General features: G+C 47.6%; 1 pseudogene; it reads left to right on the top strand.

The window, feature by feature from the left end:
• Positions 1-312: 312 nt before the first annotated feature.
• Positions 313-26,245, top strand: LOC129355170 (ral GTPase-activating protein subunit beta-like; annotated as a pseudogene).
• Positions 26,246-26,712: the final 467 nt, after the last annotated feature.

The raw sequence follows: 26,712 nt of genomic DNA, 5'->3' as shown, positions 1-26,712 counted from the left end.
ACCAGAACCGGTCCCTCTCATTTACCAGTTACCATGGAAACAGAGCTTACCTGCAGACAACACCTGAAGCCCTCAGTTTGAAGCTCCGCCTCCCAGAAGATGAAGAGGTGGCGCAGCCAGCCGGACCAGAACCGGGCCTGGAGGTTAATGTTTGCAGTAATCAGTGAGCGGCAGTCGGGCGGCGCCGGCGGGTCCGTTCGGGTCGGAGCTCCAGCAGCGGAGGCTTGTTGACTGTAAACCTGTTGCTGCTCAGCCTGCCAGTCGGCGCTCAGGGAGAACAGCAGCTTGACCTTCAGAACCAGAGAGGACGGCTGCGCGACCCGGTCCAGTCCGTCAGGCAGCGACTCACCTGAACAGGTAAGAAGGTTCTGCTGCTTCATCAGAACCAGAGCAATAGTTCCTTCATCAGGTCCATTTGGTTCTGGATGGTTCTGTTCAAATCAGCTTTAGTTAACATCCTGCACTCTGAATAGTACTAAACTATTAATCTGACTATTACTAATACAACTGTGGTACTGATTAGAACTATTGTGCTTTGACTAGGCCTAAAGTAATTAGTACTAATGTACTCTCAATACAGCTTAAGTTCTCTGATTAGAACTAAAGTAATCTGATTACTACTACTGTACTCTGATTACGTCAGACTGATCCTGTTCACCTGGAACTCACCTGAGTGAATCTGCTGAGCTCAGGTGAGTTCACCTGTGACCAGTCTGTTCTCTCTGATTGAACCGAGGCTCACAGTGAAGAACTGATCCTGTTCTAACAGCACCAGAACCAACTGGACCCAAAACAGATCTGGGAACAGCTCAGAGCTAGACGCAGGATTCTGGGATGATGAATTTACTGTCAGGTAGCGACTTTGACCTGACTGTTCCAGGTGAGCGTGATTGAGCGGTGATGGACCAGTACCTGAAGGGCCAGGTGAGCGCGCTCAGTGGGTTCCCGCCTTCTGTGGGCAGAGAGGTTGCTGTTGCCGTGGTGAAGCCCCTGGCAGCAGGCCTGGGAAACCCCAGCACCCGCAGCCTGCTGCGTACCGACCGGCAGGTAAACACCAGGTGTGGCAGTGGGAGGAGCAGGCAGCAGGTCGATCTCTGACTTCTTATCAACTCATCAATCCATCTGATCAGGTCCACTTTCACTTGATTGGGTCAATGTGTCACCATGGTAACAGATATGTTCTGTAACTGGAACCATGGCAACTTGACACATCATTCTTCAGCTATTAAAAATCACCGATCGGTCCCTGATTGATCACTGATCGGTCCCTGATTGATCACTGATCGGTCCCTGATTGATCACAGATTGGTCCCTGATTGATCACTGATCGGTCCCTGATTGATCACAGATCGGTCCCTGATTGATCACTGATCGGTCCCTGATTGATCACTGATCGGTCCCTGATTGATCACCAATCGGTCCCTGATTGATCACCGATTGGTCCCTGATTGATCACCTATTAGTCCCTGATTGATCACCGATTGGTCCCTGATTGATCACCAATTGGTCCGTGATTGATCACCTATTGGTCCCTGATTGATCACCGATTGGTCCCTGATTGATCACCAATCTGTCCCTGATTGATCACCTATTGGTCCCTGATTGATCACCCATCTGTGCCTGACTGGATACTGATTGATGAGTGATGAAGATCACTGATGGTAAAGGTTGTGGTTCTGCTGTGATTGAAGTTTCGTCCAGATTCTGTGGTTTCAGTCCAGAAACATGTCAGGTAGATGTTGTCTCTTCACACACAGGTGAAGTGGACCATGGAGGTCCTCTGCTACGGTTTGACTCTGCCATCGGACAGAGACACTGTCAAACTCTGTGTGGATGTCTACACTGATTGGATGATGGCCCTGGTATCCCAAAAAAGCTCCACCCCTCCACCAATCAGCAGAGACCCTAATCTGTATGTCCAGAGGATCCTTCGGCATCTCTACATCCTGTTCCTACCCAGGTACTCGTTTTCACCTGGACCTGAGACCAGACTATCCACAGGAAGCCTCAAAATAAATCCAGACCTCAGGTCAAACCCTCACTCAGATCAGAACCTGAATCAAACACCTGATGAGATCTTAACTGCTTTTGTCCCGCCCTCTCAGGTCAGGCCAGGTGAGTCCGGTCTACCTGTCTCTCTGTCAGCAGGTATTGAGTTCGGCTCAGTCTCTGGCCAGAGAGAGCTCAGTGATAAGCAGCAAAACCTGGCAGACTCTCCTGCATTTCCTGCTGCGCATCAACCACACCCTGTTGGCTCCGCCCACTCCTGCAGGTGAGAAAAAGTACCTGCTTTTGTGTATCACACCATCTGTCCTCCACCTGTGCATCTCACCATTGGACAGGAGGCTTGTCGGACCTTTCTGTGGCGGTCCTCCTGGAGGTGTGGCTGCTGGCATGTTCTCGATGTTTTCCGTGCCGCTCGTTGTGGCGGACGTTCAGGCAGCTGTTCAGCAGCTGGAGGCATCAGCCTGCGGTGGTGAAGCAGTGGAGCCGGGTCGCAGCAGGACTAACTTCCAGGTCCGTCTGCAGCCTCAGGATTTCAGCAGGTCATGTTTCTGAAGTTCTGAAGGTCCATCACTGCATTGCACCAGTGAAGCTCTTCCAATGTTTCATTGGAAGAGCTTTTTTTCAGGCGTTTTTCTGCTGTTTTGGAGAATCTCTGTTGGTTCTGTAGCAGATCCCTCTGTCTCCATCCTAACTCTAACTCTCCTCCCAGGATCCTTCCTCAGATGTTTGGACCTTCCTTCCCTCCCTTCCAGGTTCCAGATGAAGATGCTTCTCTGGTTCCTCCAGACATGGAAGGTGAACATGTTTCTCACACCTGGTTCAAGTTCCTTCACCTGTTCAGGTAAATGCTTGCTGCTCCTCCCTCTGGCCTGGAGACCTTGCTGATGAGTTTCCTGTTTTCTGCAGTAATCCAGTGGATCTGATTGACCAAACAGCCGGTTCCTCCCTGGACGAAGATGTTCAGCTGTCAGGAATTTTCTTCAGAGCCGTGAGATCAGTCAGTGAACTGGTCGACGCCTTCCTCGGTACAAAACGTTCAACAGAACCAGAACTTACAGAATCAACTCAGTATGGTGGAAAGCCTGTTTGATGAGACCACAGCTGTCTTCTCAGTGAGGTCCATTCTTCACTTCCTCAAATTACTGAGCTGAGGGCCTGTTCAGGTATCCCCACCTACATTTCAGCTTCCTCCTTGTCTTGCATCAGAGTTTGGAGAGCAAGATCCATCCATCCATTTTCCAGCACCTTGTCCTTAGTGGGGTCAGGAGGTGCTAGTGCCTCTTCAGCTACGTTCTGGGCGAGAGGCGGGTCGCCTGGACAGGTGGCCTGGACAGGTGGACAGGTGGCCTGGACAGGTGGACAGGTCGCCAGGTCGTCTGGACAGGTGGACAGGTCGCCTGGACAGGTGGACAGGTCGTCTGGACAGGTGGACAGGTCGCCTGGACAGGTGGACAGGTGGACAGGTCGTCTGGACAGGTGGACAGGTCGCCTGGACAGGTCGCCTGGACAGGTGGACAGGTCGCCTGGACAGGTGGACAGGTCGCCTGGACAGGTCGCCTGGACAGGTGGACAGGTCGCCTGGACAGGTCGCCTGGACAGGTGGACAGGTCGCCTGGACAGGTCGCCTGGACAGGTGGACAGGTCGCCAGGTCGTCTGGACAGGTGGACAGGTCGCCTGGACAGGTGGACAGGTCGTCTGGACAGGTGGACAGGTCGTCTGGACAGGTGGACAGGTCGCCAGCCTGTCGCAGGGAGAGAAAGATGTTCAGAACAAAGTGACGTCCACAGGGACCTTATAGGCCCAAAGTTCTGCTTCCGTCTGACGCCATATTTGTTCTGTAAAGTTCTGCATCTGGTCATACATCATTTCTTCATTCTTGGTTCAGATGCTTGTCAAACTCCCCTTGACTCCATGATGAAGAACAGGTATGTAATGATCCCACCTCCTGAACGGAGAGGCGGCGTTTGGCCCCTTCTGTGTTGGATCTCATTCTACTAATTAATGTTTGGTTTGGTTCTAGTCAAGTTGGATCAATTGCAGTCAAAACCTGTCTGCCTTTTCCAAGTTCAACACCTGCCGACTTCCTATTGTCATTTGGCTCATACACTTATGCTTACAGCCCCATCTAGTGACCAAACAGGGAATATAACACATATTTGTTTCTGTTGTCCAAACATTATCTAGATCTGGTGTTTAATAGACTGGCACCGAATTGTAACTCCAACAGATCGTTGAGCAGAGTTGCACTGTTTCTCACTTCTGCATCGCATCCTCATTGTTCAGAGAGAAGAGCTGCTTGCCCTGTTAAATCAGAAATGGCCTGTTAAATCCCGGTCATTCAGGCATGTGGTGGTTGAAATGTAGTTTGGAGTTTCCAGTGACATAAATCATGAGCCTGCTCTCATTCCCATCGCGTGCACACCATGCACGGCTTGCACTACCCCTGAAGCGTCTATGAAAAATATAGAGGAAATGCAAAGGTTCTGCTAAAGGAAACAAATGTGGCGAGGCCGGACAGAGGCACAACCGGTAACAGCTGCTCTAGTGGAAAAAGGGCTTTTGAGGTTGGGTGAAACTGAGTCTGAATGTTTTCCTGTCTCTGCAGGTGTGGCTGTGAAAACCTCAGAACAAACAGAGCATCTGCGACCAAACACAGGTAGACCCCACTTTACTGGACCTCATTGCAGAAATAGAGACAATAATTCTGGTTTTCCTTCCAGTGACTTCACACTTTGCAGGTGCAGCCAGGCTGCTGAGGAGGTTAGTTCAGGTGGCCTCACAATCACATCTCTGATGTGATGTGATTCTGTTGGCTTCATCAGTTCATGATCCACGGAGTTTGTTCATTGGATAAACTCTAGGTTGGTGAAGATGTCTTGCTCCAGGTCTTGGAGTCTTGTTCAGACTAATGAACATGTCCATCTGTTGCATCTTCACATCACACTCCTTGAATTCCCCATTTTCTGAAAGATTTCCTTGGTGCTCAGGGAGACAAGAACTAGAATGGACTTAGGGAAACTCGCTCATGGTTCTGAATTCAGGCATCCCCACTTCCACTGTGACGAAGTGGGATGGAGTCTCATTATGCTTTTTGGGCTTGATGGACACGGGTTGTTTCCAAAGCTACAGGAGAACATCAGTATCTGGTCTGAAGTCAAGAGTTAATGGAGGAAGACTGGAGCAGATCAACCCTCGTTCTGGTGTATCCAAAAGGGAAGAACGTGGAAGTTTCTCGGCCTTTGAGAAGTATTTTCAGATCGTATGAAGGGGTAAACTGGTTCTGTTGCTCTCCAGTTTGAGAAGTCCAGATGTAACAAACATCTTCATGCGTAACCAAAGCAAAGCTGCTTCAGGTGTGATGGTTTATTTGTTTCTGCAGAACTTGGTGCCAGAAGTCAGTCCAGAGACAGACTGCCTTCTGTGGGTAAATAACCTCAGTCCACCGACCCGGTCCACCAGAACTCCTCTGCGGTTCCAGTTCATCTCCTTGTGATCTTTCCTCCAGGTTTTTCTGTGAGCAGAAGTCTGTTTAGAGACCGCCTCCCATCGTACGGTAATCTCTGCCACTTTGTTGTCGTTGTTTTCCGTGAAGACCGCTCTGTGATCCAACCCTTTTCTTCTTCTCTGCAGGGTTCTCACGGCCTCGTTCTGGAAGTGCCCCGCACACACCTGTTAACTTCCCCACTACACCTGAAGCCCCGCCTATTAAAAGCTTCTCACCTTCATGTGAACAACAGGTAGAACCTGGATCCAAGCTGATCCAGAGTGTTATGATTTTTATTGGTTCAGGAGAACAGCTCTATAGCTACAGTGTCCTAATAAACAGATATCCCCTTTCTAGTCTAAAGAAACCTTTACCTGTGCAGGTAAATCATCTCAGCAGGTCCATCTTATTGGCCTCCATCTTCTGTCTTCTCAGACACCTTCATCCTCCCATCACTGGAAGTCTTCCTCTCGTCTGCCCTCTTCCTGTCCTCCTCTGAGCTCCGCCCCACGATGCCCCGCCCACCCTCTCAGGTGTAACGTGGATTCCCTCCTGCGGCTGTTTGGCTCCTGGCTGTTTGAAGCTGCTCTGACAACTTCAGGTCTGTCCTGTTAGCGTGCTCTGTCCTGTAGGACCTGCTCCTGGTTAGAACATACTCTAATATTCCTGGACACCTGTCTCCAACAGGTAAACGAGCTGATGCCACTGTGATGTCAGACCGATGGGCAGCAGGGAGAGCAGAGGCCTGCGGGACGCTCTGCAGGATTTTCACCTGCAAGAAGACAGCAGAAAACATTCAGTCTGTCTACCTGTCCAGGTAACTGTGTGTCCACCTGTCCAGGTCTGTCCATCTCACTGACTCACTCCTGTCCCTGGTGTCCTCTGTCAGGTTCTACCTGGTTCTCCTGCGGAGCCTCCAGGACGCCTGTCCACCTGTCCTGGTCTCTGTCCTGCTGAACTCCACCCGTCTGTTCTGCTGCGACCTGAGAGGGTCAACCTGCTGCTGCCGTCCTTTGTCTCTGTCCTGGAGACGGTACTGCTGGACAGGTACCAACACCTCCAGTACAGAACAAGAAGTGGGCAGGACTCAGCTCAGATCAGGTTGGGAGCGTTTAGCAGAGCCAGTCGGGTCAGAAAACAGGACAAATGGTCACTGAACCTAGAGAACCTTCTGGTGCACCTGATCCTGTCAGGGAGACGGATACCTGCAGAGAGATACCTGCAGAGAGCATACCTGCAGAGAGGATACCTGCAGAGAGCATACCTGCAGAGAGGAGCATGGTATCCTGGTGAACAGTCAGGTCCAGATCAGATAACAGGAACCAAACCTGCATTTAATTTAATCTGGTTTGAATCAGGAAGCTTTCAGATCATCTGATGGTGAAAAGTCTTGCTCTGGTGTTGTGTTGTCCTCTCTGGGCTCCTGTAGACAGGTGGGCAGGTGAATAAACATCTTTCTCTGAATTGAACCAAGCATAATTGTGACCATCAGGTAACTTCCTGTTGATGCTTCCAGGGATCTGATCCGGTTTAAGGGCCTCGTCAGTCCTATGGATTTAAGGCGGTCCTCCATCTTCATCCTGCTGTCTCTGATGCCCCTACCTGTGCAGCTTGGACCAGCCCAAATACAGGTAGCCTCTCTGTAACCATGGCAACATACGAGCAAGTCGGACTTGCCATCACACCTGTGGTTCTGCAGAACTCTGTGGATTTGATGATGGGCTGTGAGGACGGCACAGCAGGTGACTTCCTGTCTTATAAGCCCCGCCTCTGCAGCCTTCTGATTGGAGCTTTGCAGACAGAGACAGACACATGCAACATCCAGCTGCTCCTGGGTCAGTTTCTGCTTCCTGATCTTTCCATGGCTTTGCCTCATGGACATTAATCACCTCTTTGTCTCTGCAGCCGCCATATTGAATGTAGTCCATGACTTGGCTGCAGCAGAGGCTCCTCCTCCCTCACCTGATCCTGGTCAGGTAAGTTCTCCAAGTCGAGCTTACCTGTGTTTTTAACTGGTAAAATCAACATATTTAGTTCATTTTATAATTAAGTGTTTTAGCGAAATGCAGCCACCAAGGGAGACTCTGTGTCTTTTTTATGTTATTCCAAAACCTGAGAAATGTCAGCTTGAGAATCAGCATGTGGCATACAACTACTCCCAAGTCTAACACGCGAGTCAAGAACATGATCTCCATATTGGATTGGTGGAGGCCTGGGTTAACAACGATTGCCGCTGGTGCTGGTAACCAACAGGGCACCGATGGAAATCGCACTACTGTTGATCTGAGAAGACGTGTCTACAGAGAGAGAAGCGAAAAAGCAAGAGTTTAGGACTGAGAGTAGGAACTTTGAATGTTGGGACTATTACAGGGAGAGCTAGGGAGTGAGCAGAGGAGGAAGGCGGACATACTGTGTGTTCAGAAGACCAGACTGGAAGTCGAACAGGATAGTGTAGAGTTATCTTCAAGGAGGAGTTTGTCAGGAACGTTTTGGAGGTGACAAGTGTGTCATGTATAGTGGAATGGTTTCATGTCAAGAAAATTTGCTACAGATGTCGTTTTTTGCTTTGAGGACGTTGATAGAGAATGTCAGCAGGAGCTTGATGGTGTTTTTCTAGATCAGTGGTTCTTGACTGGGTTCGGTGGATCGGCGGATCCTCTGCTGGAGGTAAAGACACACTGTGTAAAGTCGTGATGACGCCCTGCTTGGCCAACATGCAGAGCATCACGTGACATCGCTTGGCTAATCAGAGCTGCAGGGAATTTAGTGCAAGCAGTAGTTGTGCATCATGTTGTTTCTTTCTCAATATTTTAATCCATACTAAACGTGTCGAGCAAAAAAAGACAGTGGTCGAACGAATATGTACAACATGGATCGATGTGTATCAGGGAACGCGATGGGAACACCGGCAACACTAAGGAAACACTTCTTGAAGCTGCAAGGAGACGGGAAAGGAAAAAGTATTTTATGGATTCAAAATGACAAAAAACAAATTAAATTTTAATATAAAAAAGTAAGTTATAAAATTTTTATATTTTATAAAAAATTCAAATTTATTTTTAATTAGTAATATAGCAAAAATATTTGGGGGGCCAGAATAAATACAGTAATTTATTGTTCATGCTCTGTGTTGGTTTTGTTGTTTGAGCAAAGTGATGTTGATACACGACTCATTTTGTCCACCTGTAAAAAAAAATAACATGTCTTGAATTTGGAAAAAAATGAGATTTTATTTTTCACAAAGAAAAGTTCAGTGAAACTGGTGGATTCGGTTCCTGAAAAAAGGTTCAGAACCACTGATCAAGAGAAAACATGTGAGAAGGTTCTGTATGAGGTTCTAAGAGAGGAATCATGGTTCTGTATGAGGTTCTGTATGAGGTTCTGAGAGAGGAACCATGGTTCTGTATGAGGTTCTGAGAGAGGAACCATGGTTCTGTATGAGGTTTTGAGAGAGGAACCATGGTTCTGTATGAGGTTCTGTATGAGGTTCTGAGAGAGGAACCATGGTTCTGTATGAGGTTCTGTATGAGGTTCTGAGAGAGGAACCATGGTTCTGTATGAGGTTCTGTATGAGGTTCTGAGATGGGAACCATGGTTCTGTATGAGGTTCTGAGAGAGGAACCATGGTTCTGTATGAGGTTCTGTATGAAGTTCTGAGAGAGGAGCCATAGTTCTGTATGAGTTTCTGTATGAGGTTCTGAGAGAGGAACCATGGTTCTGTATGAGGTTTTGAGAGAGGAACCATGGTTCTGTATGAGGTTCTGTATGAGGTTCTGAGAGAGGAACCATGGTTCTGTATGAGGTTCTGTATGAGGTTCTGAGAGAGGAACCATGGTTCTGTATGAGGTTCTGTATGAGGTTCTGAGATAGGAACCATGGTTCTGTATGAGGTTCTGAAAGAGGAACCATGGTTCTGTATGAGGTTCTGTATGAGGTTCTGAGAGAGGAACCATGGTTCTGTATGAGGTTCTGAAAGAGGAACCATGGTTTTGTATGAGGTTCTGAGAGAGGAACCATGGTTCTGTATGAGGTTCTGTATGAGGTTCTGAGAGAGGAACCATGGTTCTGTATGAGGTTCTGAGAGAGGAACCATGGTTCTGTATGAGGTTCTGAGAGAGGAACCATGGTTCTGTATGAGGTTCTGAGAGAGGAACCATGGTTCTGTATGAGGTTCTGTATGAGGTTCTGAGAGAGGAACCATGGTTTTGTATGGGGTTCTGAGAGAGGAACCATGGTTCTGTATGAGGTTCTGAGAGTGGAACCATGGTTCTGTATGAGGTTCTGAGAGAGGAACCATGGTTCTGTATGAGGTTCTGAGAGAGGAACCATGGTTCTGTATGAGGTTCTGAGAGTGGAACCATGGTTCTGTATGAGGTTTCTGAGAGAGGAACCATGGTTCTGTATGAGGTTCTGAGAGAGGAACGATGGTTCTTTATGAGGTTCTGAGAGAGGAACCATGGTTCTGTATGAGGTTCTGAGAGAGGAACCATGGTTCTGTATGAGGTTCTGAAAGAGGAACCATGGTTCTGTATGAGGTTCTGTATGAGGTTCTGAGAGAGGAACCATGGTTCTGTATGAGGTTCTGAGAGTGGAACCATGGTTCTGTATGAGGTTCTGAGAGAGGAACCATGGTTCTGTATGAGGTTCTGAGAGTGGAACCATGGTTCTTTATGAGGTTCTGAGAGAGGAACCATGGTTCTGTATGAGGTTCTGAGAGAGGAACCATGGTTCTGTATGAGGTTCTGAAAGAGGAACCATGGTTCTGTATGAGGTTCTGTATGAGGTTCTGAGAGAGGAACCATGGTTCTGTATGAGGTTCTGAAATAGGAACCATGGTTTTGTATGCGGTTCTGAGACAGTAACCATGGTTCTGTATGAGGTTCTGTATGAGGTTCTGAGAGAGGAACCATTGTTCTGTATGAGGTTCTGTATGAGGTTCTGAAAGAGGAACCATGGTTCTGTATGAGGTTCTGAGAGAGGAGCCATGGTTTTGTATGAGGTTCTGTATGAGGTTCTGAGAGAGGAACCATGGTTCTGTATGAGGTTCTGAGAGAGGAACCATGGTTCTGTATGAGGTTCTGAGAGAGGAACCATGGTTCTTTATGAGGTTCTGAGAGAGGAACCATGGTTCTGTATGAGGTTCTGAGAGAGGAACCATGGTTCTGTATGAGGTTCTGAGACAGTAACCATGGTTCTGTATGAGGTTCTGTATGAGATTCTGAGAGAGGAACCATGGTTCTGTATGAGGTTCTGTATGAGGTTCTGAAAGAGGAACCATGGTTCTGTATGAGGTTCTGAGAGAGGATCCATGGTTTTGTATGAGGTTCTGTATGAGGTTCTGAGAGAGGAGCCATGGTTCTGTATGAGGTTCTGAGAGAGGAACCATGGTTCTGTATGAGGTTCTGAGAGAGGAAACATTGTTCTGTATGAGGTTCTGAGAGAGAAACCATGGTTCTGTATGAGGTTCTGAGAGAGGAACCACGTTTCTGTATGAGGTTCTGAAAGAGAATCCATTGTTCTTTATGAGGTTCTGAGAGAGGAACCATGGTTCTGTATAAGGTTCTGTATGAGGTTTCTGAGAGAGGAACCATGGTTCTGTATGAGGTTCTGAGAGAGGAAACATTGTTCTGTATGAGGTTCTGAGAGAAACCATGGTTCTGTATGAGGTTCTGAGAGAGGAACCACGTTTCTGTATGAGGTTCTGAAAGAGAATCCATTGTTCTTTATGAGGTTCTGAGAGAGGAACCATGGTTCTGTATAAGGTTCTGTATGAGGTTCTGAGAGAGGAACCATGGTTCTGTATGAGGTTCTGAAGAGGAACCACGGTTCTGTATGAGGTTCTGAGAGAGAATCCATTGTTCTGTATGAGGTTCTGAGAGAGGAACCATGGTTCTGTATGAGGTTCTGAGAGAAGAACCATGGTTCTGTATGAGGTTCTGAGAGAGGAACCATGGTTCTGTATGAGGTTCTGAGAGAGGAAACATGGTTCTGTATGAGGTTCTGAGAGAGAAACCATGGTTCTGTATGAGGTTCTGAGAGAGGAACCACGTTTCTGTATGAGGTTCTGAAAGAGAATCCATTGTTCTTTATGAGGTTCTGAGAGAGGAACCACGTTTCTGTATGAGGTTCTGAAAGAGAATCCATTGTTCTTTATGAGGTTCTGAGAGAGGAACCATGGTTCTGTAAGGTTCTGTATGAGGTTCTGAGAGAGGAACCATGGTTCTGTATGAGGTTCTGAGAGTGGAACCATGGTTCTGTATGAGGTTCTGAGAGAGGAACCATGGTTTTGTATGAGGTTCTGAGACAGTAACCATGGTTCTGTATGAGGTTCTGTATGAGGTTCTGAGAGAGGAACCATTGTTCTGTATGAGGTTCTGTATGAGGTTCTGAAAGAGGAACCATGGTTCTGTATGAGGTTCTGAGAGAGGAGCCATGGTTTTGTATGAGGTTCTGTATGAGGTTCTGAAAGAGAATCCATTGTTCTTTATGAGGTTCTGAGAGAGGAACCATGGTTCTGTATAAGGTTCTGTATGAGGTTCTGAGAGAGGAACCATGGTTCTGTATGAGGTTCTGAGAGTGGAACCATGGTTCTGTATGAGGTTTCTGAGAGAGGAACCATGGTTTTGTATGAGGTTCTGAGACAGTAACCATGGTTCTGTATGAGGTTCTGTATGAGGTTCTGAGAGGAACCATTGTTCTGTATGAGGTTCTGTATGAGGTTCTGAAAGAGGAACCATGGTTCTGTATGAGGTTCTGAGAGAGGAGCCATGGTTTTGTATGAGGTTCTGTATGAGGTTCTGAGAGAGGAGCCATGGTTCTGTATGAGGTTCTGAGAGAGGAACCACGGTTCTGTATGAGGTTCTGAGAGAGAATCCATTGTTCTGTATGAGGTTCTGAGAGAGGAACCATGGTTCTGTATGAGGTTCTGAGAGAGGAACCATGGTTCTGTATGAGGTTCTGAGAGAGGAAACATTGTTCTGTATGAGGTTCTGAGAGAGAAACCATGGTTCTGTATGAGGTTCTGAGAGAGGAACCACGTTTCTGTATGAGGTTCTGAAAGAGAATCCATTGTTCTTATGAGGTTCTGAGAGAGGAACCATGGTTCTGTATAAGGTTCTGTATGAGGTTCTGAGAGAGGAACCATGGTTCTGTATGAGGTTCTGAGAGAGAAACCATGGTTCTGTATGAGGTTCTGAGAGAGGAACCACGTTTCTGTATGAGGTTCTGAAAGAGAATACATTGTTCTTTATGAGGTTCTGAGAGAGGAACCATGGTTCTGTATAAGGTTCTGTATGATGTTCTGAGAGAGGAACCATGGTTCTGTATGAGGTTCTGAGAGTGGAACCATGGTTCTGTATGAGGTTCTGAGAGAGGAACCATGGTTTTGTATGAGGTTCTGAGACAGTAACCATGGTTCTGTATGAGGTTCTGTATGAGGTTCTGAGAGAGGAACCATTGTTCTATATGAGGTTCTGTATGAGGTTCTGAAAGAGGAACCATGGTTCTGTATGAGGTTCTGAGAGAGGAGCCATGGTTTTGTATGAGGTTCTGTATGAGGTTCTGAGAGAGGAGCCATGGTTCTGTATGAGGTTCTGAGAGGAACCACGGTTCTGTATGAGGTTCTGAGAGAGAATCCATTGTTCTGTATGAGGTTCTGAGAGAGGAACCATGGTTCTGTATGAGGTTCTGAGAGAGGAACCATGGTTCTGTATGAGGTTCTGAGAGAGGAAACATTGTTCTGTATGAGGTTCTGAGAGAGAAACCATGGTTCTGTATGAGGTTCTGAGAGAGGAACCACGTTTCTGTATGAGGTTCTGAAAAGAATCCATTGTTCTTATGAGGTTCTGAGAGAGGAACCATGGTTCTGTATAAGGTTCTGTATGAGGTTCTGAGAGAGGAACCATGGTTCTGTATGAGGTTCTGAGAGTGGAACCATGGTTCTGTATGAGGTTCTGAGAGAGGAACCACGGTTCTGTATGAGGTTCTGAGAGAGAATCCATTGTTCTGTATGAGGTTCTGAGAGAGGAACCATGGTTCTGTATGAGGTTCTGAGAGAGGAACCATGGTTCTGTATGAGGTTCTGAGAGTGGAACCATGGTCTGTATGAGGTTCTGAGAGAGGAACCATGGTTCTGTATGAGGTTCTGAGAGTGGAACCATGGTTCTTATGAGGTTCTGAGAGAGGAACCATGGTTCTGTATGAGGTTCTGAGAGAGGAACCATGGTTCTGTATGAGGTTCTGTATGAGGTTCTGAGAGAGGAACCATGGTTCTGTATGAGGTTCTGAAATAGGAACCATGGTTTTGTATGCGGTTCTGAGACAGTAACCATGGTTCTGTATGAGGTTCTGTATGAGGTTCTGAGAGAGGAACCATTGTTCTGTATGAGGTTCTGTATGAGTTCTGAAAGAGGAACCATGGTTCTGTATGAGGTTCTGAGAGAGGAGCCATGGTTTTGTATGAGGTTCTGTATGAGGTTCTGAGAGAGGAACCATGGTTCTGTATGAGGTTCTGAGAGAGGAACCATGGTTCTGTATGAGGTTCTGAGAGAGGAACCATGGTTCTTTATGAGGTTCTGAGAGAGGAACCATGGTTCTGTATGAGGTTCTGAGAGAGGAACCATGGTTCTGTATGAGGTTCTGAGACAGTAACCATGGTTCTGTATGAGGTTCTGTATGAGATTCTGAGAGAGGAACCATTGTTCTGTATGAGGTTCTGTATGAGGTTCTGAAAGAGGAACCATGGTTCTGTATGAGGTTCTGAGAGAGGAGCCATGGTTTTGTATGAGGTTCTGTATGAGGTTCTGAGAGAGGAGCCATGGTTCTGTATGAGGTTCTGAGAGAGGAACCATGGTTCTGTATGAGGTTCTGAGAGAGGAAACATTGTTCTGTATGAGGTTCTGAGAGAAACCATGGTTCTGTATGAGGTTCTGAGAGAGGAACCATGGTTCTGTATGAGGTTCTGAGAGAGGAACCATGGTTCTGTATGAGGTTCTGAGAGAGGAAACATGGTTCTGTATGAGGTTCTGAGAGAGAAACCATGGTTCTGTATGAGGTTCTGAGAGAGGAACCACCTTTCTGTATGAGGTTCTGAAAGAGAATCCATTGTTCTTTATGAGGTTCTGAGAGAGGAACCATGGTTCTGTATAAGGTTCTGTATGAGGTTCTGAGAGAGGAACCATGGTTCTGTATGAGGTTCTGAGAGTGGAACCATGGTTCTGTATGAGGTTCTGAGAGAGGAACCATGGTTTTGTATGAGGTTCTGAGACAGTAACCATGGTTCTGTATGAGGTTCTGTATGAGGTTCTGAAAGAGGAACCATGGTTCTGTATGAGGTTCTGAGAGAGGAGCCATGGTTTTGTATGAGGTCCTGTATGAGGTTCTGAGAGAGGAGCCATGGTTCTGTATGAGGTTCTGAGAGAGGAACCATGGTTTTGTATGAGGTTCTGAGACAGTAACCATGGTTCTGTATGAGGTTCTGTATGAGGTCTGAAAGAGGAACCATGGTTCTGTATGAGGTTCTGAGAGAGGAGCCATGGTTTTGTATGAGGTTCTGTATGAGGTTCTGAGAGAGGAGCCATGGTTCTGTATGAGGTTCTGAGAGAGGAACCACGGTTCTGTATGAGGTTCTGAGAGAGAATCCATTGTTCTGTATGAGGTTCTGAGAGAGGAACCATGGTTCTGTATGAGGTTCTGAGAGAGGAACCATGGTTCTGTATGAGGTTCTGAGAGAGGAAACATTGTTCTGTATGAGGTTCTGAGAGAGAAACCATGGTTCTGTATGAGGTTCTGAGAGAGGAACCACGTTTCTGTATGAGGTTCTGAAAGAGAATCCATTGTTCTTTATGAGGTTCTGAGAGAGGAACCATGGTTTGTATAAGGTTCTGTATGAGGTTCTGAGAGAGGAACCATGGTTCTGTATGAGGTTCTGAGAGTGGAACCATGGTTCTGTATGAGGTTCTGAGAGAGGAACCACGGTTCTGTATGAGGTTCTGAGACAGTAACCATGGTTCTGTATGAGGTTCTGTATGAGGTTCTGAAAGAGGAACCATGGTTCTGTATGAGGTTCTGAGAGAGGAGCCATGGTTTGTATGAGGTTCTGTATGAGGTTCTGAGAGAGGAGCCATGGTTCTGTATGAGGTTCTGAGAGAGGAACCACGGTTCTGTATGAGGTTCTGAGAGAGAATCCATTGTTCTGTATGAGGTTCTGAGAGAGGAACCATGGTTCTGTATGAGGTTCTGAGAGAGGAACCATGGTTCTGTATGAGGTTCTGAGAGAGGAAACATTGTTCTGTATGAGGTTCTGAGAGAGAAACCATGGTTCTGTATGAGGTTCTGAGAGAGGAACCACGTTTCTGTATGAGGTTCTGAAAGAGAATCCATTGTTCTTTATGAGGTTCTGAGAGAGGAACCATGGTTCTGTATAAGGTTCTGTATGAGGTTCTGAGAGAGGAACCATGGTTCTGTATGAGGTTCTGAGAGTGGAACCATGGTTCTGTATGAGGTTCTGAGAGAGGAACCACGGTTCTGTATGAGGTTCTGAGAGAGGAACCATGGTTCTGTATGAGGTTCTGAGAGAGGAACCATGGTTCTGTATGAGGTTCTGAGAGAGGAACCATGGTTCTGTATGAGGTTCTAAGAGAGGAAACATGGTTCTGTATGAGGTTCTGAGAGAGAAACCATGGTTCTGTATGAGGTTCTGAGAGAGGAACCACGTTTCTGTATGAGGTTCTGAAAGAGAATCCATTGTTCTTTTTGAGGTTCTGAGAGAGGAACCATGGTTCTGTATAAGGTTCTGTATGAGGTTCTGAGAGAGGAACCATGGTTCTGTATGAGGTTCTGAAAGAGGAACCATGGTTCTGTATGAGGTTCTGAGAGTGGAACCATGGTTCTGTATGAGATTCTGAAAGAGGAACCATGGTTCTGTATGAGGTTCTGAGAGTGGAACCATGGTTCTTTATGAGGTTCTGAGAGAGGAACCATGGTTCTGTATGAGGTTCTGAGAGAGGAACCATGGTTCTGTATGAGGTTCTGAGGGAGGAACCATGGTTCTGTATGAGGTTCTGAGAGAGGAGCCATAGTTCTGTATGAGGTTCTGAGAGAGGAACCATGGTTCTGTATGAGGTTCTGAAAGAGGAACCATGGTTCTTTATGAGGTTCTGAGAGACGAACCATGGTTCTGTATGAGGTTCTGTATGAGGTTCTGAGAGAGGAACCATGGTTCTGTATGAGGTTCTGAGAGTGGAACCATGGTTCTGTATGAGGTTCTGAGAGAGGAACCATGGTTCTGTATGAGGTTCTGAGAGAGGAACCATGGTTCTTTATGAGGTTCTGAGAGAGGAACCATGGTTCTGTATGAGGTTCTGTATGAGGTTCTGAAAGAGGAACCATGGTTCTGTATGAGGTTCTGAGAGAGGAGCCATGGTTTTGTATGAGGTTCTGTATGAGGTTCTGAGAGAGGAGCCATGGTTCTGTATGAGGTTCTGAGAGAGGAACCACGGTTCTGTATGAGGTTTGAGAGAGAATCCATTGTTCTGTATGAGGTTCTGAGAGAGGAACCATGGTTCTGTATGAGGTTCTGAGAGAGGAACCATGGTTCTGTATGAGGTTCTGAGAGAGGAAACATTGTTCTGTATGAGGTTCTGAGAGAGAAACCATGGTTCTGTATGAGGTTCTGAGAGAGGAACCACGTTTCTGTATGAGGTTCTGAAAGAGAATCCATTGTTCTTTATGAGGTTCTGAGAGAGGAACCATGGTTCTGTATAAGGTTCTGTATGAGGTTCTGAGAGAGGAACCATGGTTCTGTATGAGGTTCTGAGAGTGGAACCATGGTTCTGTATGAGGTTCTGAGAGAGGAACCACGGTTCTGTATGAGGTTCTGAGAGAGAATCCATTGTTCTGTATGAGGTTCTGAGAGAGGAACCATGGTTCTGTATGAGGTTCTGAGAGAGGAACCATGGTTCTGTATGAGGTTCTGAGAGAGGAACCATGGTTCTGTATGAGGTTCTGAGAGAGGAAACATGGTTCTGTATGAGGTTCTGAGAGAGAAACCATGGTTCTGTATGAGGTTCTGAGAGAGGAACCACGTTTCTGTATGAGGTTCTGAAAGAGAATCCATTGTTCTTTTGAGGTTCTGAGAGAGGAACCATGGTTCTGTATAAGGTTCTGTATGAGGTTCTGAGAGAGGAACCATGGTTCTGTATGAGGTTCTGAAAGAGGAACCATGGTTCTGTATGAGGTTCTGAGAGTGGAACCATGGTTCTGTATGAGATTCTGAAAGAGGAACCATGGTTCTGTATGAGGTTCTGAGAGTGGAACCATGGTTCTTTATGAGGTTCTGAGAGAGGAACCATGGTTCTGTATGAGGTTCTGAGAGAGGAACCATGGTTCTGTATGAGGTTCTGAGGGAGGAACCATGGTTCTGTATGAGGTTCTGAGAGAGGAGCCATAGTTCTGTATGAGGTTCTGAGAGAGGAACCATGGTTCTTTATGAGGTTCTGAAAGAGGAACCATGGTTCTGTATGAGGTTCTGAGAGTGGAACCATGGTTCTTTATGAGGTTCTGAGAGACGAACCATGGTTCTGTATGAGGTTCTGTATGAGGTTCTGAGAGAGGAACCATGGTTCTGTATGAGGTTCTGAGAGTGGAACCATGGTTCTGTATGAGGTTCTGAGAGAGGAACCATGGTTCTGTATGAGGTTCTGAGAGAGGAACCATGGTTCTTTATGAGGTTCTGAGAGAGGAACCATGGTTCTGTATGAGGTTCTGTATGAGGTTCTGAGAGAGGAACCATGGTTCTGTATGAGGTTCTGAGAGAGGAACCATGGTTCTTTATGAGGTTCTGAGAGACGAACCATGGTTCTGTATGAGGTTCTGTATGAGGTTCTGAGAGAGGAACCATGGTTCTGTATGAGGTTCTGAGAGTGGAACCATGGTTCTGTATGAGGTTCTGAGAGAGGAACCATGGTTCTGTATGAGGTTCTGAGAGAGGAACCATGGTTCTGTATGAGGTTCTGAGAGAGGAACCATGGTTCTGTATGAGGTTCTGTATGAGGTTCTGAGAGAGGAACCATGGTTCTGTATGAGGTTCTGAGAGAGGAACCATGGTTCTGTATGAGGTTCTGAGAGAGGAACCATGGTTCTGTATGAGGTTCTGAGAGAGGAACCATGGTTCTGTATGAGGTTCTGTATGAGGTTCTGAGAGAGGAACCATGGTTCTGTATGAGGTTCTGAGAGAGGAACCATGGTTCTGTATGAGGTTCTGAGAGAGGAACCATGGTTCTGTATGAGGTTCTGAGAGAGGAACCATGGTTCTTTATGAGGTTCTGAGAGAGGAACCATGGTTCTGTATGAGGTTCTGTATGAGGTTCTGAGAGAGGAACCATGGTTCTGTATGAGGTTCTGAGAGAGGAACCATGGTTCTTTATGAGGTTCTGAGAGACGAACCATGGTTCTGTATGAGGTTCTGTATGAGGTTCTGAGAGAGGAACCATGGTTCTGTATGAGGTTCTGAGAGTGGAACCATGGTTCTGTATGAGGTTCTGAGAGAGGAACCATGGTTCTGTATGAGGTTCTGAAAGAGGAACCATGGTTCTGTATGAGGTTCTGAGAGAGGAAACATGGTTCTGTATGAGGTTCTGAGAGAGGAACCATGGTTCTGTATGAGGTTTTGAGAGAGGAACCATGGTTCTGTATGAGGTTCTGAGAGAGGAACCATGGTTCTGTATGAGGTTCTGAGAGAGGAACCATGGTTCTGTATGAGGTTCTGTATGAGGTTCTGAGAGAGGAACCATGGTTCTGTATGAGGTTCTGAGAGTGGAACCATGGTTCTGTATGAGGTTTTGAGAGAGGAACCATGGTTCTGTATGAGGTTCTGAGAGAGGAACCATGGTTCTGTATGAGGTTCTGAGAGAGGAAACATGGTTCTGTATGAGGTTCTGAGAGAGGAACCATGGTTCTGTATGAGGTTTTGAGAGAGGAACCATGGTTCTGTATGAGGTTCTGAGAGAGGAACCATGGTTCTGTATGAGGTTCTGAGAGAGGAACCATGGTTCTGTATGAGGTTCTGTATGAGGTTCTGAGAGAGGAACCATGGTTCTGTATGAGGTTCTGAGAGAGGAAACATGGTTCTGTATGAGGTTCTGAGAGAGGAACCATGGTTCTGTATGAGGTTTTGAGAGAGGAACCATGGTTCTGTATGAGGTTCTGAGAGAGGAACCATGGTTCTGTATGAGGTTCTGAGAGAGGAACCATGGTTCTGTATGAGGTTCTGTATGAGGTTCTGAGAGAGGAACCATGGTTCTGTATGAGGTTCTGAGAGTGGAACCATGGTTCTGTATGAGGTTCTGAGAGAGGAACCATGGTTCTGGAGTGGTTCAGGACACGCAGGAGATTGGCTGGATGTGCTGTTTGAGTGTTCAAGGTGGAAATGAGACTTCACTGAGGACTGGTTCTGAGTCCTGGTTGACGGACGATGATGTGTCATGAAATGATGATCAATGGAGGGAGGAGAGGACAGGTGAAGGAAAATGTCAAGAGAAGGACCCAGATGGAGACACGAGGTTACAGAGATATGAGACTGAAGGATTTTAAGTGCTTCGGCTCAACAGTTCAGAGCAACAGCGAGAGTGAAAATGAAGAGAAGAAACATGTCCGAGTAGATTGGGAGGTGTGAGGAGAAAATCAGAGAGAAAGAAAGGAAAGATGTACAAGACAGTGGAGAGACCAGCGATGGAGGCCGAGCTGGAGGCAGCCAAGGTGATACATGGGAGGAGGAGTAAGGATGGGGGCAGGCAGGCATCCATCCATCCATCCATCCATCCATCCATCCATCCATCCATCCATCATCCATCCATCCATCCATCCATCATCCATCCATTCATCATCCATCCATCCATCCATCCATCCATCCATCATCCATCCATCCATCCATCCATCCATCCATCATCCATCCATCCATCCATCCATCCATCCATCATCCATCCATCCATCCATCCATCCATCCATCCATCCATCCATCCATCCATCCATCCATCCATCCATCATCCATCCATCCATCCATCCATCATCCATCCATTCATCATCCATCTATCATCCATCCATCTATCATCCATCCATCTATCATCCATCCATCCATCATCCATCCATCCATCATCCATCCATCCATCCATCCATCATCCATCCATTCATCATCCATCCATCCATCCATCCATCTATCATCCATCCATCCATCATCCATCCATCCATCATCCATCCATCCATCCATCCATCCATCCATCATCCATCCATCCATCCATCCATCCATCATCATCCATCCATCCATCCATCCATCCATCCCTCCATCCATCATCCATCCATCCATCCATCCATCCATCATCCATCCATCCATCCATCCATCCATCCATCATCCATCCATCCATCCATCCATCCATCCATCCATCATCATCCATCCATCCATCCATCCATCCATCCATCCATCCATCCATCCATCATCCATCCATCATCTATCCATCCATCCATCCATCCATCCATCCATCCATTCATCATCCATCCATCCATCCATTCATCCATCCATCCATCTATCATCCATCCATCCATCATCCATCCATCCATCATCCATCCATCCATCCATCCATCCATCCATCATCCATCCATCCCATCCATCCATCATCCATCCATCCATCATCCATCCATCCATCCATCCATCCATCATCCATCCATCCATCCATCCATCATCCATCCATCCATCCATCCATCCATCCATCCATCCATCCATCCATCCATCCATCATCCATCCATCCATCCATCCATCCATCCTTCATCATCCATCCATCCATCTCCATCCATCCATCCATCCATCCATCCATCCATCCATCCATCCATCCATCATCCATCCATCATCCATCCATCCATCCATCACCATCCATCACATCCATCCATCCATCCATCCATCCATCATCCATCCATCCATCCATCCATCCATCCATCCATCCAAAGACGACATGAAGGTGGAGGGCGGGTCAGAAGGAGACCAACGACTCGCTGTGGCGACCCCTGAAGGGAAAAGGAAGAGTGTTTTACCAAACACACTGTCACATAAACTCTTCTTCATTTTCAGTCCAGAAGGTCAGACCATCGGAACCAGGAGGTCCAATTCAGGGCGACCAGTGGAACCACCAGAACCAGGACACCAAGTAGGATATAAAGACTGTCATCCTTACTGTTTGGGTGTTGCAATAAAGTCCCACTGATAGTGTATGTGTGTTGCCCTGGTAACCAGCCACCCAATCAGAAGCAGCGTCCTTTGGGTTCATGTTGTGCGTCTGCTGACTCAGCGTTTGACGTCTCAGTGGAGAAATGATCCTGCAGTTTGTCTGTCTGCAGTGGAAGTACTGGGAGGACTGGCCAAGGTGGGAACACACACACACCAAGACTGTAAGCCCGGGTCAAACCGGGTCAAACCGGGTCAAAGCGGTTTTATCGGGACCGGGTCAAACAGGTCCAAAGGTGGACGTAAGGATCTCAGCGCCACCATTTGGTCTTCTCGTCATTTTATTTGGTTCCGACCCGGATCAGTTTGTATGTTCTGTGGTCCTGCAGGTGGAGGTCCAGGTGGAGGCCTCGGAGCGGCGCCGGGCCGTCGGTTCTGTCTGCACCTACATCGTGTTCCAGTGCGGCCGTCCTCCTCCGCTCCACTCCAGAGACCTGCACTCCATCATCGTCGCTGCTTTCTGCTGCCTGAACACCTGGCTGACCCAGAACCCAGTTCTGCTGCACCAGCAGGTAACTGACCTGCAACCTCCACAGGTTCTGATCCGGTTCTGATCACAGTCTGTACGTCAGGTAACTGCTGCTGGTCCTAAAGTACAGATGTCCACACCTGAGACACCTTTGATCTGTGACAGCTTTGAATGTCTAGAGCAGATTTTACTGTTGGTTCTGGTTCTGGTCGGACTCAGATCTTACCTCAGCAGGTCTAGTTCTGATCAGAGGAGGGATGCTCTGATCTGCTCCGACTGAAGGAATGCTCTGTCCGGCGTCTTCAGCGGAGAGACGCGGCTGTCTTTGGATCAGCGCCAGGTCGGTTCCTGTTCTCTAGGTGAACACCTCTGTCCCCTCTGGTACCGTCCAGGACTGTCTGCTGGAGGTTCTGGAGATTGTGGAGTTGGGGATCTCGGGCAGCAGGTCCAGACAGGACCAGAACGTTGTGTGGAAGGACGACAAAGATCTGAACCCGGCCTCTCTGAGGGTGAAGGAGGCGGCGGAGGCAACGCTGAGCTGGTGACTAAAACACGGTCCTGGTTCTGATCCAGTTACAAACCAGGAGCAAACTGGACCAGAGCCAGATGTACTTAGCTCCTCCTGGGCTCTAACTTAAGCTGGTTCTGGTCCAGTATCATGCAGATTTCCAGAGCGGGTCCAGATCCGTTGCTCAGAGACAACGCCCTGATGTTGGATGACAGCAGCCTGAAGAGGTTCCGATATTTTGTTCTGGAAGGTTCTGTGATTCTGGCCACATTGGAGCCAACACCAGATCAACCTGATCAAGGTAGGACCAGAACCAGAGACAGAACCTCTGCCCAGAACTGCAGAGACACTGATAGTTCCGGTCCTGTTGCAGAGCCCGGTCCGTCTCTGCTGGTGATCTTGAGGGGACCGTGGGGACGTCACAGCTGGACTCTACAGCTCCACCTGCTGCCCAAAGACGGCCGAGCCTTTCAGGTGATCATGTGACGCTGCTGCAGTGCCTCAAGCAGCCTGATGGTGGCGCTGCAGTATCGTTTGGTTCTGCTCCGGGGTCATCACCACAGAACCGGACTATGATTGGTCCGCAGATCAAAAGTCTTCAGATGAGTTTTTGCCTCTTGGACAGACGCAGGCGGCGCTGATCCAAAGACAGCCGCGTCTCTCCGCTGCAGACGCCGGACAGAGACGGTCCATCAACCACCAGCTGGTTCTGGAGCGCATGGAGAGCGTTCCTTCAGTCGGAGCAGATCAGAGCATCCCTCCTCTGATCAGAACTAGACCTGCTGAGGTAAGATCTGAGTCCGACCAGAACCAGAACCAGCAGTAAAATCCGCTCTAGACGTTCAAAGCTGTCACAGATCAAAGGTGTCTCAGGTGTGGACATCTGTACTTTAGGACCAGCAGCAGTTGGACCTTCTGCGAGTAACTTTGAAGACCCAACAGGAAATTGAAGCTCGGCTCAGAGGCCTTTCAGTTGCCATTGCAACCTGCAGACCACCTTCTCCTGTCAGCTGCTTCCAGGTGACCAGAGTCTTCCTGTCCCACCTGGGTCTGCTGACTCCAGAGAGTGTGAAGGTAGACATGGGGACACCACTGGCTTTATTTAGCTCACCTGTCCACCACTCATCTGTCCGTCCCTCACCTGTCGGCAGGATCCAGGTGTCAGCAGCACGCAGCCCGCGCTCTTGTCTCTGGACTCGTCTCTTCCAGGTTTCTCAGATAGCCTGAGACGTTTGGACCAGCTTCCATCCAGAAACAGTGACTGTGCGTTTGTCTTCTACATGAGAGCAGGACAGAAAACACCCAGGGAGGTATTCCTCAGCTGTCCTACCTGTCCACCTGTTTCAGATGGGTCTGAGTCTGTCCTGTCTTACCTGTCCATCTCCTGCAGATCTTGGGGAATGTGGACAAGCACACCAGCATCAGCGGTCCTTTCTTGGACTTCCTGTTGTCTCTTGGTTGTCCTGAAGAGGTGGGCGGAGCCAGTCGTTCAGGTGAGGTCTTTGTTTGAGGGTTCAGGTGTCAGAACTCTTCGGTCAACCAATTGGGTGATTCCTGGTTCCAGAACCTGTTCTGGGGGACAGCGGAGGCGGCGTGTTCGACGGACGGAGGTTTGTCCTGAAGTTTGCCAATGCTTTGACGGAAATCACCTTCATTGTTCCTTCATCACACACCTACAGTCAGTGCTTGGTGATGTCACTCTGACATAACAGCCAGTAACCAATCACACTCAAGATGATCAATTAATCTTCATATTCCAAGCAGCTGATTGGCTGAAGAGCTATGAGGAGGCGGGGCATGCCGCTGCTTTATCATCCAACCAGAAGAGAGCTGAGGTGAGGCTCCGCCCTCAACAGACCCTGTACTTTCAATACCAGGTTTTTTCTGTCTTACCTGTCCCTCATCTGTGTGTTCAGAGCCGTCCATCAGAAGACATCCGGACCTGCCAGAGTGTCTCATCATTTTTCCGATCAGACTCAAAGCTGCTGATCGTTTGGGTCGAACGCTTTGAGGACATTGGTAACTAACTAGCTAGCTAAATAACCATTGGTCGTCCCTACCAGGTTTTCTGTTGTTTTGTTTGATTCCAGTGAGTCGCAGAACAAAACTAAGAGATGAAATTTGTGAAGTAAATAAATCATTTTCAGATTCAATTAACAGAATACAGAAACACCTAAAGAAACTGGATGCAGTTTTTGATGGCTGTTTCCTTCCTGATGGTCTGGTCGACCCGGTTCTACTGGAACCAGAACATTTGGAACAGAACCTCCAGCTGCTGTGGTCCTGAGTCAAACCAGCCTGTTCCCCTCCTGGCCTGTGGGGGCGCTGCACCAAACAACCACTGCAGGAAACGACACAAAAACCTCTGAAGACACTGAGAGCAACTTCCTGTTTCACCAGATGAAACAAGATGGAGGCGTCAGAGTTTAGTGATTTCTCTTTAGTCTTTGGCTGAAGACCAGGAGCCATTTCTGCTGCTAACGCTAAGCTAACGCTAAGCAGAATGCCCCATGCCACTGAGGTCTGGTACATGTGCAGCCATTTCTGCTGCTAGCGCTAGGAGAAACGTCAGAGATCGATTTGCAGTCACAGCTCATCAACTGAAGCGGACTTTATAGGCAAACGGACTTGAGTCAGATTGAAGCGGACTGAACAAGACGGTCCCTGGTGGCCGGAGGAAGTATTGCACATTCAAAGTCAGAGAAAGTAGAAGCTCCGCCCTCCTTTGTGGGACACGCCCACTTTTCCACGCAGAGTGAGTGTGGTGGCCTATGTTTTCTGATCTTTGTGTTTCAGAGAAGTTTCCTCTGACCGATCTGCTGCTGGAGACGAGAGCGCAGACGGAGGCGGGGTGAGTGGATCTGGGTCGGTGGTTCTGACCCGTCCCACCTGAAGTTCTGTTGAGCCCAGCATGGCTCTCCAGGCCTGACAGACTGTCCATGTCTCTCTTAGTTCCTCCAACATCCAATTGATCTTCATCCATCCTCTGAAGACGGGACTCTTCAGGATCTGTCTCCAGGGAAACGCCTCCACCAAGCTAGGACTGGTCGTCCCATTGGTGACTGGGATGGTGACCAGCAGGAGGTCTCTGGGTAAGGACCAATCGCAAGATGGCTGCTTGGTTCTAGAGCTCCATTGGATGGTAGTTCCACCGTCTGTCCTCAGGGTTCCTGCTCACAGAGATGGTGACCAACTGCTGCCGCTGCTTGGAATCTGACTCCGCCCCTCCGCCTCACGTCAGGAGGAAACACCTGATCAATGACGTCACCCTCTGCTATCAGAGCCGCTGCTCTGAACCCGCCTTCTACTCCGCCCTGTTCCAGCTTTGATCCGTTACTGTGGTAACCAGGTGTGCCTCCACAGGAAACGGAAAGAGTTGGATGAGCAAATCCAACATGGAAGCTTACAGTTCAGTGTCGACCTGAACTGATTACAGCTTTTAATTTTTGAATAATTTCCATGTAATTAATCATTGACAGCAATAAAAATGAATGAATATTTCAGTGACACGTGGCGTCCGTTCACCTCGTCTTCTTGTTCTACTTCCTCTGATTCTTTGTCTCTCAGTTGATCTTTGTGCCTGTGGGGCTCAGCAGCGCCCCCTACTGATGCCCGGACATTTTCAGTGCATGTCCGCTCAGAGAGACTAATTATGTCAGTCGCGATCATTGCAGATGTTACAGACTGTGGATCTCCAGTAGATCCAGTAGAACACGTCTGAGCACAGCGCCCCCAGAGGAGAGGCACAGCACTGCACTGTTTCTTTCTACAGAAAATTAGTACATTTTGCGAATTTGATTATAACAATATTATTGCCAATATAGAAAAACCCTAATTCATAGAAAACTTAAATTTTCTCTCATTGTTGTTGGCATCTGTTTTACCTGTTCATTTACCTTCATTTATTTAAAAAATGACACTTTTAGTTTTTCATTCAGTGTGTAAAAGTTAAATGACCAAAGTAGCTGCCAGGCTT

This window comes from Poeciliopsis prolifica, unplaced genomic scaffold, assembly GCF_027474105.1.
Source record: "Poeciliopsis prolifica strain line A6 unplaced genomic scaffold, Auburn_PproV2 SCAFFOLD125, whole genome shotgun sequence".
Taxonomy (NCBI): Eukaryota; Metazoa; Chordata; class Actinopteri; order Cyprinodontiformes; family Poeciliidae; genus Poeciliopsis; species Poeciliopsis prolifica.
Note: the sequence above shows the minus strand (reverse complement) of the source record. Positions and strands in the feature narration are given on the sequence as shown.